Below are 10,892 nucleotides of genomic sequence, written 5' to 3'. Positions count from 1 at the left end.
ATTAATTATCTATTAATGCGTTAACTTAACTTGCGCAAAAATGATAGTATAACAGACTCAGATGGAATAGATGGTGGTTTGAAAGTTTCGGAGCAATTTCATACAAAGTCTTTAAAGTACTAGCATTTGTAGCAGAAGTAAAGCAGTAGTAGTATTTGTAGCAGTAAGAGTTGCAGTAGCAGTAGAAGTGCTTCAATAATAATACAATGGCAACTAACTCGAAAGCTTTCTAAACCATATTAAAAGGAATTAGAGAGCCCTGCTCAACAGAACCTCATTTCCAAAACTACTATCAAAAATAGAAGTGTGAACATCCATAAAGCAGTCGCACATATGTGCCAATCAAGTAATACATCCCTATTGTTCTGACTATGAAAATATGAATTATAACATAAATAATTGACTGCGACTTAGGGAAGCAGGAAGCTTTTTCGGAAATATTTCTTTATTAAAATTAATTAGTTTTCGAATGTTGAAATAGCATTGCAGTTGAAATGCCGAAATATTTCAGTTTTATTCAAGCCTTTATAGCGATTGTCTGATTCGAACTGTTCTTAGCTTTTTCATTTCGTGATTTCTGCTTCATCTGGTGAGCTCTGTGCTTTCGTTGTAAACTGCACATTAAGACAGTGGTTTAAGGCCGTTTTATATTCTCCCTGATTGCTCCTTTGCCAGGGTGTAAAATATACATCGTATACAAATTTTAATAATGTTTGGAATCTTATAAATGTCTTACTTTCATATATCGGAGACCGATCAATGATCGAGACAAATGGTATACAGTGGTAAATGGTACACCAATAGCGAACAACTGCTCTTAGGATGCAATTTCAATACTCGACTAGACAAGATCACCATCGAAACTTTATATAATTATTATCATTATAATTATCATATAGTCATTATTATTATCATTATTATTATCATCATTATTATTATTAGTAGTAGTAGTAGTAGTAGTAGTAGTAGCAGTAGTTGTAGTAGAAGTAGTAGTAGTAGTAGTAGTGGTAGTAGTAGACGTTATAGTAGTAGTAGTAGTAGAAGTAGTAGTAGTATTTGTTATTATTATTATTATTATTATTATTATTATTATTATTATTATTATTATTATTATTATAAATAAAAATAGTTTTCCCGGTAATGCATATAAAGTAATTTATATCATTATTAGTTTACTATTTGATAACGAAAATGCAGAAACAATAAAAGTATATAACGATTATCTGGTTTACATCAGGAGCGAACCCACGCAGGTAAAGGCACAAAGACTCCATAACTTGCATAACTTGCTTAATATGTGAACCTTTGTTAGATACGTATAAAGAATCACGTGATAATATCAAACAACCAATCACACAACAACATTTTTCAGAATTGCTTTAGTTTCCTTTTATTGAACAGTGAACTACAATATTATAGCATGTATTAAGATTTGGTGAAGAATTTCAACTGTTTGTCTTAACACTCCTGAAAATTTGACTTTCTTTATTTCATATTTTAAAAATAAACCAAGTTAAAATCGCTTTTACAAACTATGACATTATAATGAATGGAGCAATAAAACACGTTAATGATGATTTTGTTACAATAAAAATAATAAAAATGCTCGAACTGATATTTAATTACTTTCACGTTATACGAGGAAGAAAGTAGTGGTATTTATCAAAAAAAAAAGGTTAATTTTCAATGGATTGATATATTTTATTTATGAAATGATCTTACGTTCGCATACAATTTGGCGAGCTTTGCTAAATATTTACAATCAACTGCCGTTTTATATCATTTTGAGGCATATCGTAATAAACACTTTTTGATCGATGAAATATTAACAGCGGAAATGAACACATCAACATGCTATATTTTATTGAATTATTTCCTCATTAGAAGATACTAATTAAAATAAGGATATTCGTATTGATAATTTGGAGAAACTCTATCGTAATCAGGGCACACTATTTGAAGAAATTAATCCCTGGACCTAGAACCTGGACAATTAAGATACTTAGTCGTAACTTCGAGGGTCCTTATCTCATGGTATAGACATATGGAAACCTCCTCTAAGTGGCACAATATATGCTATTTAGGAGATAAACTAAGTAAAACCGTTCAAAAAATTTACGCAGATTTTGTGGCCTTTAATACTTCACGATATGCCTCTCATTCAGTCTGATTTCATATAGAAATAAGAGCTGTCGGTTAATCAACTTGTTTTTGCAATTTCCAAAAACATGGGTGCGATAATTCTGTCCAATGAAACATCAGTTATTTTGACCTTGTGGTTAATGGTTATCACATTTTTTACCAAATAAAAAAGCTTACAAAACTAGTACGATGACTCAGAAAACAATTTCGTTGGAAGGCAATATTTCACAATTCCAGACTTTATACAACCGATGGTAGGTGTTCTCTTTCTCTTTCATTGTCTTCTTTTGTCCAATATTTAACATTTCCTCTTGCCAATTCATTATAATCTTGCCGCGAACTGATGTTAATGATCAGTTAGAATACGCGCGTCTTTGAGGGGTAATGAAGTCTCGCTGACGTTAATGAGTAGTTACGAGACGTCGAGGAGATTTTTCAATTTTGTCCATATACTGTTCTACGTTTTGCTGTAGCAATGTGAGACGGCATAAGACAATCCCAAAATAATTCCATGTTTAACGTCAACTGACTGGAAAATCTTGTGATTTAACAAAACAAAAAAATACCGTTCTCAAAGGTATGACAAATGCATTTATAAAGCTGATTTATTTTAGTATACGTATTTTACTTATGGTAGGCATACTTTGCCAAAGTAGTTTATGCGAGAGAGAGAGGGAGAGAGAGAGAGAGAGAGAGAGAGAGAGAGAGAGAGAGAGATTGACATATAATCAATATGGTTTCGCCATGGTGTTTAGATCTTGTATGTTTTCACTAAAATGCTACAAACACGAGGATATGTATATAGACGTAAGAGTAGGCGCACTTTGAAGCGAAGTAGCTGGGACAACGGGCCCCTCTCCAATATTTAAAACAACGGCGAAAGAAACTAAATGCATTTTATACTGAAATGTTATAAAATGTTGAAAGACTGTGGCGGTCCTTGATACAATACAAAGATCAGCAATGAGAGTCATATGACTGGTATCTCATGTAGGTCACGTTGGTCAAGCAGGGTTCACGTACAGAATATTGTACACCATCGAAAATCCGTAACGCCTTCGGACTCTTATTAATGATGCACTCTTTCTCCCATTGATCACAATTATTACAATTATTTTATAATACCAAATAGGATGAATAAAAGTCGAAAATAATGGAGCGTATGAAGGGTACTGAGTATATTTGAAAAGAACTGTGCAGAAAACATAGCCATTCTACCTTATGAGACTAATCATTTATTTTTGCGTATTCAGTTGTTAAATACACGGTAACAATCTTGCTAGTTATTTATATTTACCATTTATGCATTATTTAGAAAGAAGTAAAAGGTTCATCACTCAAAATTTACGTCTTTTTTACTTTTGTGTGTATCAGTTTTGCGTAAGAGTGTCACTTTAAGTTTTTGACCATGAGACTCGAATTGTTGGCAAAAATTGTCAAACATGACCGTGGTTGTATTAATTGCTTTAGATAACACACACAAATGACCCTTGCATTCAATAAATCTTAGTCGAAGCGTGTTCACTGCGGGTGCAGATGGTCGTGGTTTCAAACCCCGGCACCGTTAACCCGAATTGCGTTAAAATATGGTACCAGTAGCTCCCTTGCCTTGTGCTCTGAAGGTTAGTACTGGTAAACTGTGTTAAACCAAGAACAGTTATACCCCGTGTATCGGTGCTATACACCGAGCCCGTTAAATAACCAATAGGTCTCTTCGCAAAGAGCTAGGGTATCGCGCTCAGATCTCTTGTATCTATCTCTGTTTCTTCAATACTTCAAATATCTGGATTTGAGCGGGAATTTAAGTCTTTCTTGTTCTCATGTCATTAAGTGCATATAAAGACAATTTAAGTCGTGATGATGTCATGACATTATGCAGCCAAAAGGCGAGGGCAGACCTTGATAAATTCGACTAAACAAACCAAATTAGTGTCTCACATTCAGTCACCAAAAGAAAATAACTTTTGGTTAAAATTAGAACACAAACCGGTGTCCTTAGATGTGTTTACATTAATCATTTAAGTAAATGGTTTAACAACTAATTTAATTGTTTGATTAACACAAACACAAAGCTCTGTCTAGTTCGCCAAGTAAAGCTCTTTGTGACATATGTCCGTCTATAAAAACAACAACACAGAAAGGCCGAATGTATTACAATATCACCATATTTTGATTACAAACAATTGCTATGAATCGTTTCCAGAAAACCAAATATCAAATTGATTTGAAAAGATCACTTGGACAATATTAGGGTAATAATGGGTGGAGGGATGGGTAGGCCTTTAAAGGGCGGCTGAGGCGGAGTTCTTTTCCAAAGCCTGGATATGCTCAAGTTATTTGTACTGAAAACACGACAAAACGTCATTTATTTAAAGGATTTCAGCATAAATTACAAAAGAGGTTTTGTATAAAGAATATGGTACAGGGCACTTGGATATGTCACATTAAGTAAGAAATCCATAAATTGCTGCGAAACACAAACAGGAAAGTGAATTGTGTTAAAATAAATGAGACTATTATCCCATCCGTTTTAAGAAGAATTATATCAACGAGTTTTTATAACAAATACATATGCTACATGCATATATGGCTACAAGTACGCGTAGTATTTTGCAAGCCCTCTTGTAATCATTATCGCACATGTAATTTACTCCTGTTTGATATCTCATCCCAGCGTCGTTTGCCTATACATATACTTTCGCCCCGCCACCATTGATCTAAGTCGTGGATTGATTGGTGGGGGAGATCGGTATCCCATAGTAATGAGCAAATTCTACACCAAAACTTTCTATCAACAAACTGTCCGGTACGATTCCAGCGGAAATAGTCATTATATTCATCGTCTTGCTCATTTAGGCGCTTGGGATGCCCGGCATACGGGAAATCCTCAACGTGGATGAAGGACCCCGGTGGGGCCACGTGTCTGTAGTTGTCTGGATGCACACCCATCACGACCGGAACGACCTCATGTCTATAAGAGAAGCTTGCATAATTGACATACCTTTTACACTACTTTAACCCCCGGAATAATAAACCTTTTATCTGTATCTGATTTGTACACCGTTTTAACTTAAGAGGTCTATCAAATCGGTTACTAAATGTGAATTCAAACCTTTAACTATACATGACTAATAAACTATGACTAAACTTGTCTTCAAACGTATTGCTTAACGTGTCTATAAACCTATAACTTGAAGAGATTATAAACCTATAACTTGACGAGATTACAAACCTGTAACTTGACAACATTACAAACAAATAACTTGACGAGTTTACAAACCTACAATTGACAAGATTACAAACCTTTAACTTGACGAGATTACAAACCTATATCTTGACGACATTACAAACCTTTAACTTGACGAGATTACAAACCTGAAACTTGATAAGATTACTTAACGTGACTACAGTCCTTAATCTGAATGTTACTCGAAACACCTTAAAACTAAACGTGACTACAAAACTATTACTTAACGTATCTACAAACCTATGGCTAAACGTGACTCCAAACCTAGAACCTTATTACTTGTCTATAAAAAAGTTTACGTCTCTGCGAACCTCTTACTTGAGCTCTTACAAACATATATCTAAATGCGACTACAACTCTATAATTTAACGCGTCGAAATCCTATACTTAATTGTAGCTCCAGACCTTAAACTAAACGTGTCTTCAAAACTAAAACCTTCAACTTAACTTGTCTACAAATCTATCACTAAGGTAAGAGCAAACATATAACTAACGTGTCTAAAAACATATAATTTAACGTATCTACAAATGTAATACTTACCTGTTTTAAAATCTATAACTTCACACGACTACACATTTCCAATATAATGAGTTTATAAATCAAAATTGCAACTTCATTATCACATCTTAAAACAATTAAATGTATGTAATTTACAAGGACGAATTTCCATTCGAGTATAATTCCTGAATGCAGAAGTTAATTATTTTAAATTCATGACGTGTAGTTAATGCAGTTCTTCTAGTAAAATATCTATTCTCAAACATAGCATTAACCTTTGTGACTATGTATACAAAGTCTGGCGTTATTATGACGTCATAAGTAATGAATAGCGTTATTGATGTCATTATCGGGAGTATGATCGAAAATCTGCTAGTAAAAGTTCGCACAAGAAACCAGCCCTACTGAGGTCATACCCCGATATTGACGACAATCAAACAGTTAATTCCTGAAACAATTTTATTGAATTTTATGACGAAAAGGTGATGAAATTCTATCAGTATAAAAGCATTTTTATTAAAAAATACAATATGCAACTTGTTACTTAGTGATTAAAAGGTAGCTAATGTAAAGCGAATTTTGTTAATATTTACAAATCTATTTTCAGTTTTAATTCTTTAAGAAATCTTGCATTTAGAGTGGACAGAAATTAGGAGAGCTACTTACCTTAATGCATTAAGAAAGAACTTCTCGGTAATGTAATCACGACAATTGGCGTTTTCAAAAGACAAATAAAACTTATATTCCTTCTGTAGATTTTTAAAGCAGTTATTGCCTTCCCCCTATTCACATCTCAAGTTCCAGCGTGACCCATAAAAGTCCAAATCCATGTACTGTTATAGCTCCTTAACATATTCCAATCTTGCGTTTGACGCATAACAGTTGGACACACATATTGCTGCTAATTTAGTCTTGCCTAGAGCGTAATTTTTATCCGACTTATAGTCAGATATCTGTGTAAAATTATCGTAAACTTGAAATTTGTCATACGGAGTCACCATCGTAGAATCGTAACGATACGTAGCTGTCCAGTTTATGACGACGTTTAGCCCAACGTAAGAAGGCGATGCTTCCGGACTTTCCAACGCGAACATGATCCAAACCTTATCGAAATGACGGGGCACATCTGCTTGCGCACCTCCGAGCAAATGGCTGTTCAACTCTATTTTCTTAAATATTCTAGCGTCAAACACTTCTCCATTCGGATGTCCATGCAGTTCACAGTGTTGTACAGGACAATCATGATCAACAAACGCTTGCTTACCACCATTGTCGTTCCAGCCCACAAGTCCCTGTTCTAGGAGAATTCTCTTTGGCGAAAGGATCAAATTTAGCTTGCAATAAAATCCTGTCGTCGGACGGCTGTACTTTCCAGAGCGAAAAAGGAACTTTCAGACGATTGACAACGGTAAATGACTTATTGTGTAATAAGCGGCTTTCAAACTTTGCAAACTGCAAAGCTGTGAGCATGTTTGTCTGTACTTCGAAATACGAAGGCACCATCTGAAGAATGAATGTCAATACCAGAAAAACTCCGATCAGTAATATAAACTGTCTTTTTAGTTTGCTGAACCGCACTGCCATAATGAAAACTGTAGCGTTATTAACACCAATAGCCAGATTTTCGCTTAATAATTAACGCATTCATGGTACATTCTTAACTAATTGTGATATCCTTTGGTTAGAGGCTAGGAATTTGTAGCAAAAGTAATACTGAACAAACCTAGGAAGATCGATGTTTCATGACACTTTAGGGAGTCCGTACCGCTCCATTTGTAGTAACGACCAATTTAGATGGGAGAATTTCCTTAATAATTTCAAATAACTTTAATCATTTGCGAAAGAAACACCTCAGTAAATTTATTTCTCCTTCTGCGACTCATAAAAGCTCTCAAGCAGGGTGTCAAAATAAATTCTATAATATAAACAGATGCATCACTTTCCAATTTTCGATTTACTTTTAACGCCGCTGCTGTAGGCTTTCAGTAGCTGGTAGTTTTGTCGCCCTGAAGACAGATAGGCAAAACGTAGCGTTTGGCAGCTTAATTGTGGTGATGTTCTCTGAAAATGAAATATGTTTTTTGAAAAAAATAATATCCAGCATTTTAGAAATGTGCGTTTAGTTTAGCAGTGTATGGTTTATTTTTAAATTAAGCGATTATTCACTAATAAAAAAGCCCCAACTGTTTCACGAAAATAAAATTATAATATCTCTTTAATGTTATATTAAAGTTCAGTGGATCTATGAGCTTAAAAATTAATTGTTTGTTACTGCAAATATCAATTAATTGTTAATTTAGTCGACTACCTCTTCACAGAAATTGAAATAAAGCCATCCCTACAAACTTGTAATAGTGACACACATAATATAGTTATACATTTTGAATAAGTCTACGGGTATAATTCCTTTTATAACTTTTTGTAACACAGTGTATAAGGTATTGGCTTGATACTGGCGTTGAGGTGTTTAAGAGTTTGAAAGCCTAAACGCAGGCGATAAGTTGTTAGACAAAAAAAGAACCGAAATAAGGTTTAAATAATGACGATGAATTTCATCTAAAACTTTACACAGCCGGAAATCTTTCTGAGGATTGAAAACTAAGGAGATCAAGGCTCCGAAATGTTAGAACTGCAACACGTAGGCTTTATCAAACAAAGAATCCCTGTATTCATTAAAGTCTTCAGCCTAAATTTAAGACAAAGACTCAGAAATCAATTCCTATATTGAAGTATATTCAATAACGGCATGAGTTTGAATTTAAGATTCAGACTAAGAAAACAAGGCCTTTTTGCAATAAAGGGTTAAGTTTAAAATGGTGACTCAAGCTCAGAGAAAAGGCCTATACTCCATAACGGCTTGAGTTTGATCGTGAGATTCAGGCTCGCATAACAAGACCTATATTTCGAATCGAATTGATTTTGAATTTGAGACTCAGACTCAAAAAACAAGTCATATCTCCAATAACGACTTGAGATTTAGTTTTTGACTGTGGCTCAGATTTACGCATGATTCTAGAACTGATTTTTTTTTGTATCAGATAACAGCAATGTTAAGTAAATACGGACGGGCCTTGAATTCCTAATGTTTCAAAATAACTATGAAAAAAATATTACTTGATACTGGATTTTAAATTAAATTCTAGACTATACCTCCAAACTTAGGCTGAATACATTGATTAATATAAACCCAGGAAACCATATATACATATATTTAATATTCAAGTTTTTACTTACTTTTATGAACATAAAATAGCAACTACCAGTTCCTCATTTGAACTTGTAAATCCAAGTTAAAAAAATATTCAATTTCCATTCATGTTTTTAGCGCTTTTCGTAAGAACAGAGCACTTTCTGTCAACATTTAAATGAATATTAGCGATACAGTTTATTTCTGATGTCTGGTCCTATAAAAGATGTATGAGACTCTCAAACTATTAAACTGGCAACACTCATTTAGGAATTGAGATGAGGAAAGTTCACTGTTAAATAGTGCTACGAGTGAAACGTATTTAGATGTTACATAACATCGATTGTATGTCCGGTTCTCAACCACCTTTGGCGTAATAAAACAATAATACTACGTTTTTATTATTGCAATTGTAAGCACGTATCATATCATAGCCCAGCAAATAATGTTAATAAATATCAATCAACTAATTATAGTGGCGGCAATGAGACACGATGAGAGTCAAATGTCCCTGTCCAAATGTATCAATAGAGTTAGAGACCAACCTTGTTCCTTCGTTCTAGTGAGTTACAAGTACCGTATTGCTCGCAAATGTTATTGTTTATCTGGAGGTCTTTATGGAAATTAATAGATTATATAATGGTTAAAATCATGTTTGTTCAGTGACAAGGCACATGCCTTTCAATCCAGCATGTTTTGCTATGACTGTGTGCGTAATATGTACGCGTAAGATTCTCGAGCAATATTAATACCCTGTTAAGTTTTTGATTTTTTTTTTCATTTTTGTTTTGTAAGCTTGAATACGTTTTCATTGATTAATGTTTACTATTCCGCATTTAAGACTGTTATTTCAGGTGTTTTCTTTATGAAAATCTACCAAGGGATTGTCTTTTATGTAATGGGAATCAAAAGGCCGTTGTTGTGGTTTTGAAAAGGTGCTGAACATTAAAAACAGTTAAAACAAACATAACTGCTGAAACCCTTCATCAAATGTTGATTAATGTTTTCAAGTTTCAAAGTTTCAAAGGCAGAACGGCATAAAATAGCCTTTAGCCATTAACAACATAAATATGGCAAAACATAAATCAACTATAAAGAGTAACGGAATAATAATAAATATACATCATGTAATTAAATATGACAATATCAATTGTTAAACACTTAGAAGGAAAAAGCATAAATAAACAAAGGTTAACATAAGGAGAAAACTATTGTACAAGGAAAGTATTTCTTAAATGCACGGCTTCTTTAATGTAGATTGCCATCTTAGTTTGTCTTTTACTTAACATTACTCGTTTAAACATAATTAAATTTGGCCATGATATATTTCCTAGATATTTTAAGCGTAAGAGTCTAAATTTACTATAGTATAATACAAAATGGTATTCATTTTCTATAACATTAGCGTTACAGCATTTGCAAAGTCTGTTTTCTCTTGCAATACCGGTATATCTACATACTTCAATGTCTAACTGTGAGCAGACAACCTCATGGAAGAAAAATGTTTGCTTAAATTATCATTTTCAATTCTATCAAGATATTCTTCGTATTCAAAATTTGTTTTCAATGAGCAATTTGTTTCTAATTTAGTCATGCTATTTATCGGTCCGCGCCAATCTTTGATAAACTGGTCACGGAGTCCAGCTCTTAACAAAGGAAAGTATTCGGCATTTACATCAAAATTATTAGTAAGAAAATTTAATCCTAAATGGTTTATAATAGATTTCATCTTAGTCGCTCAGCAAGGGCCATTAATATAATTACACTGATCGAGATACATATAAATCATTGGAGAGTCACCATTTTTCATAATCTTT

General features: G+C 33.6%; 1 pseudogene; it reads right to left on the bottom strand.

Annotated features, from left to right (window-relative positions):
• Positions 1 to 4,773: 4,773 nt before the first annotated feature.
• Positions 4,774 to 7,472, bottom strand: LOC128219160 (glycoprotein 3-alpha-L-fucosyltransferase A-like; annotated as a pseudogene).
• Positions 7,473 to 10,892: the final 3,420 nt, after the last annotated feature.

The sequence above is a fragment of the Mya arenaria genome, chromosome 15 (assembly GCF_026914265.1).
Source record: "Mya arenaria isolate MELC-2E11 chromosome 15, ASM2691426v1".
Classification (NCBI taxonomy): Eukaryota; Metazoa; Mollusca; class Bivalvia; order Myida; family Myidae; genus Mya; species Mya arenaria.
The sequence above is the reverse complement of the archived record's forward strand: the minus strand, read 5'-3'. Positions and strand labels throughout refer to the sequence as shown.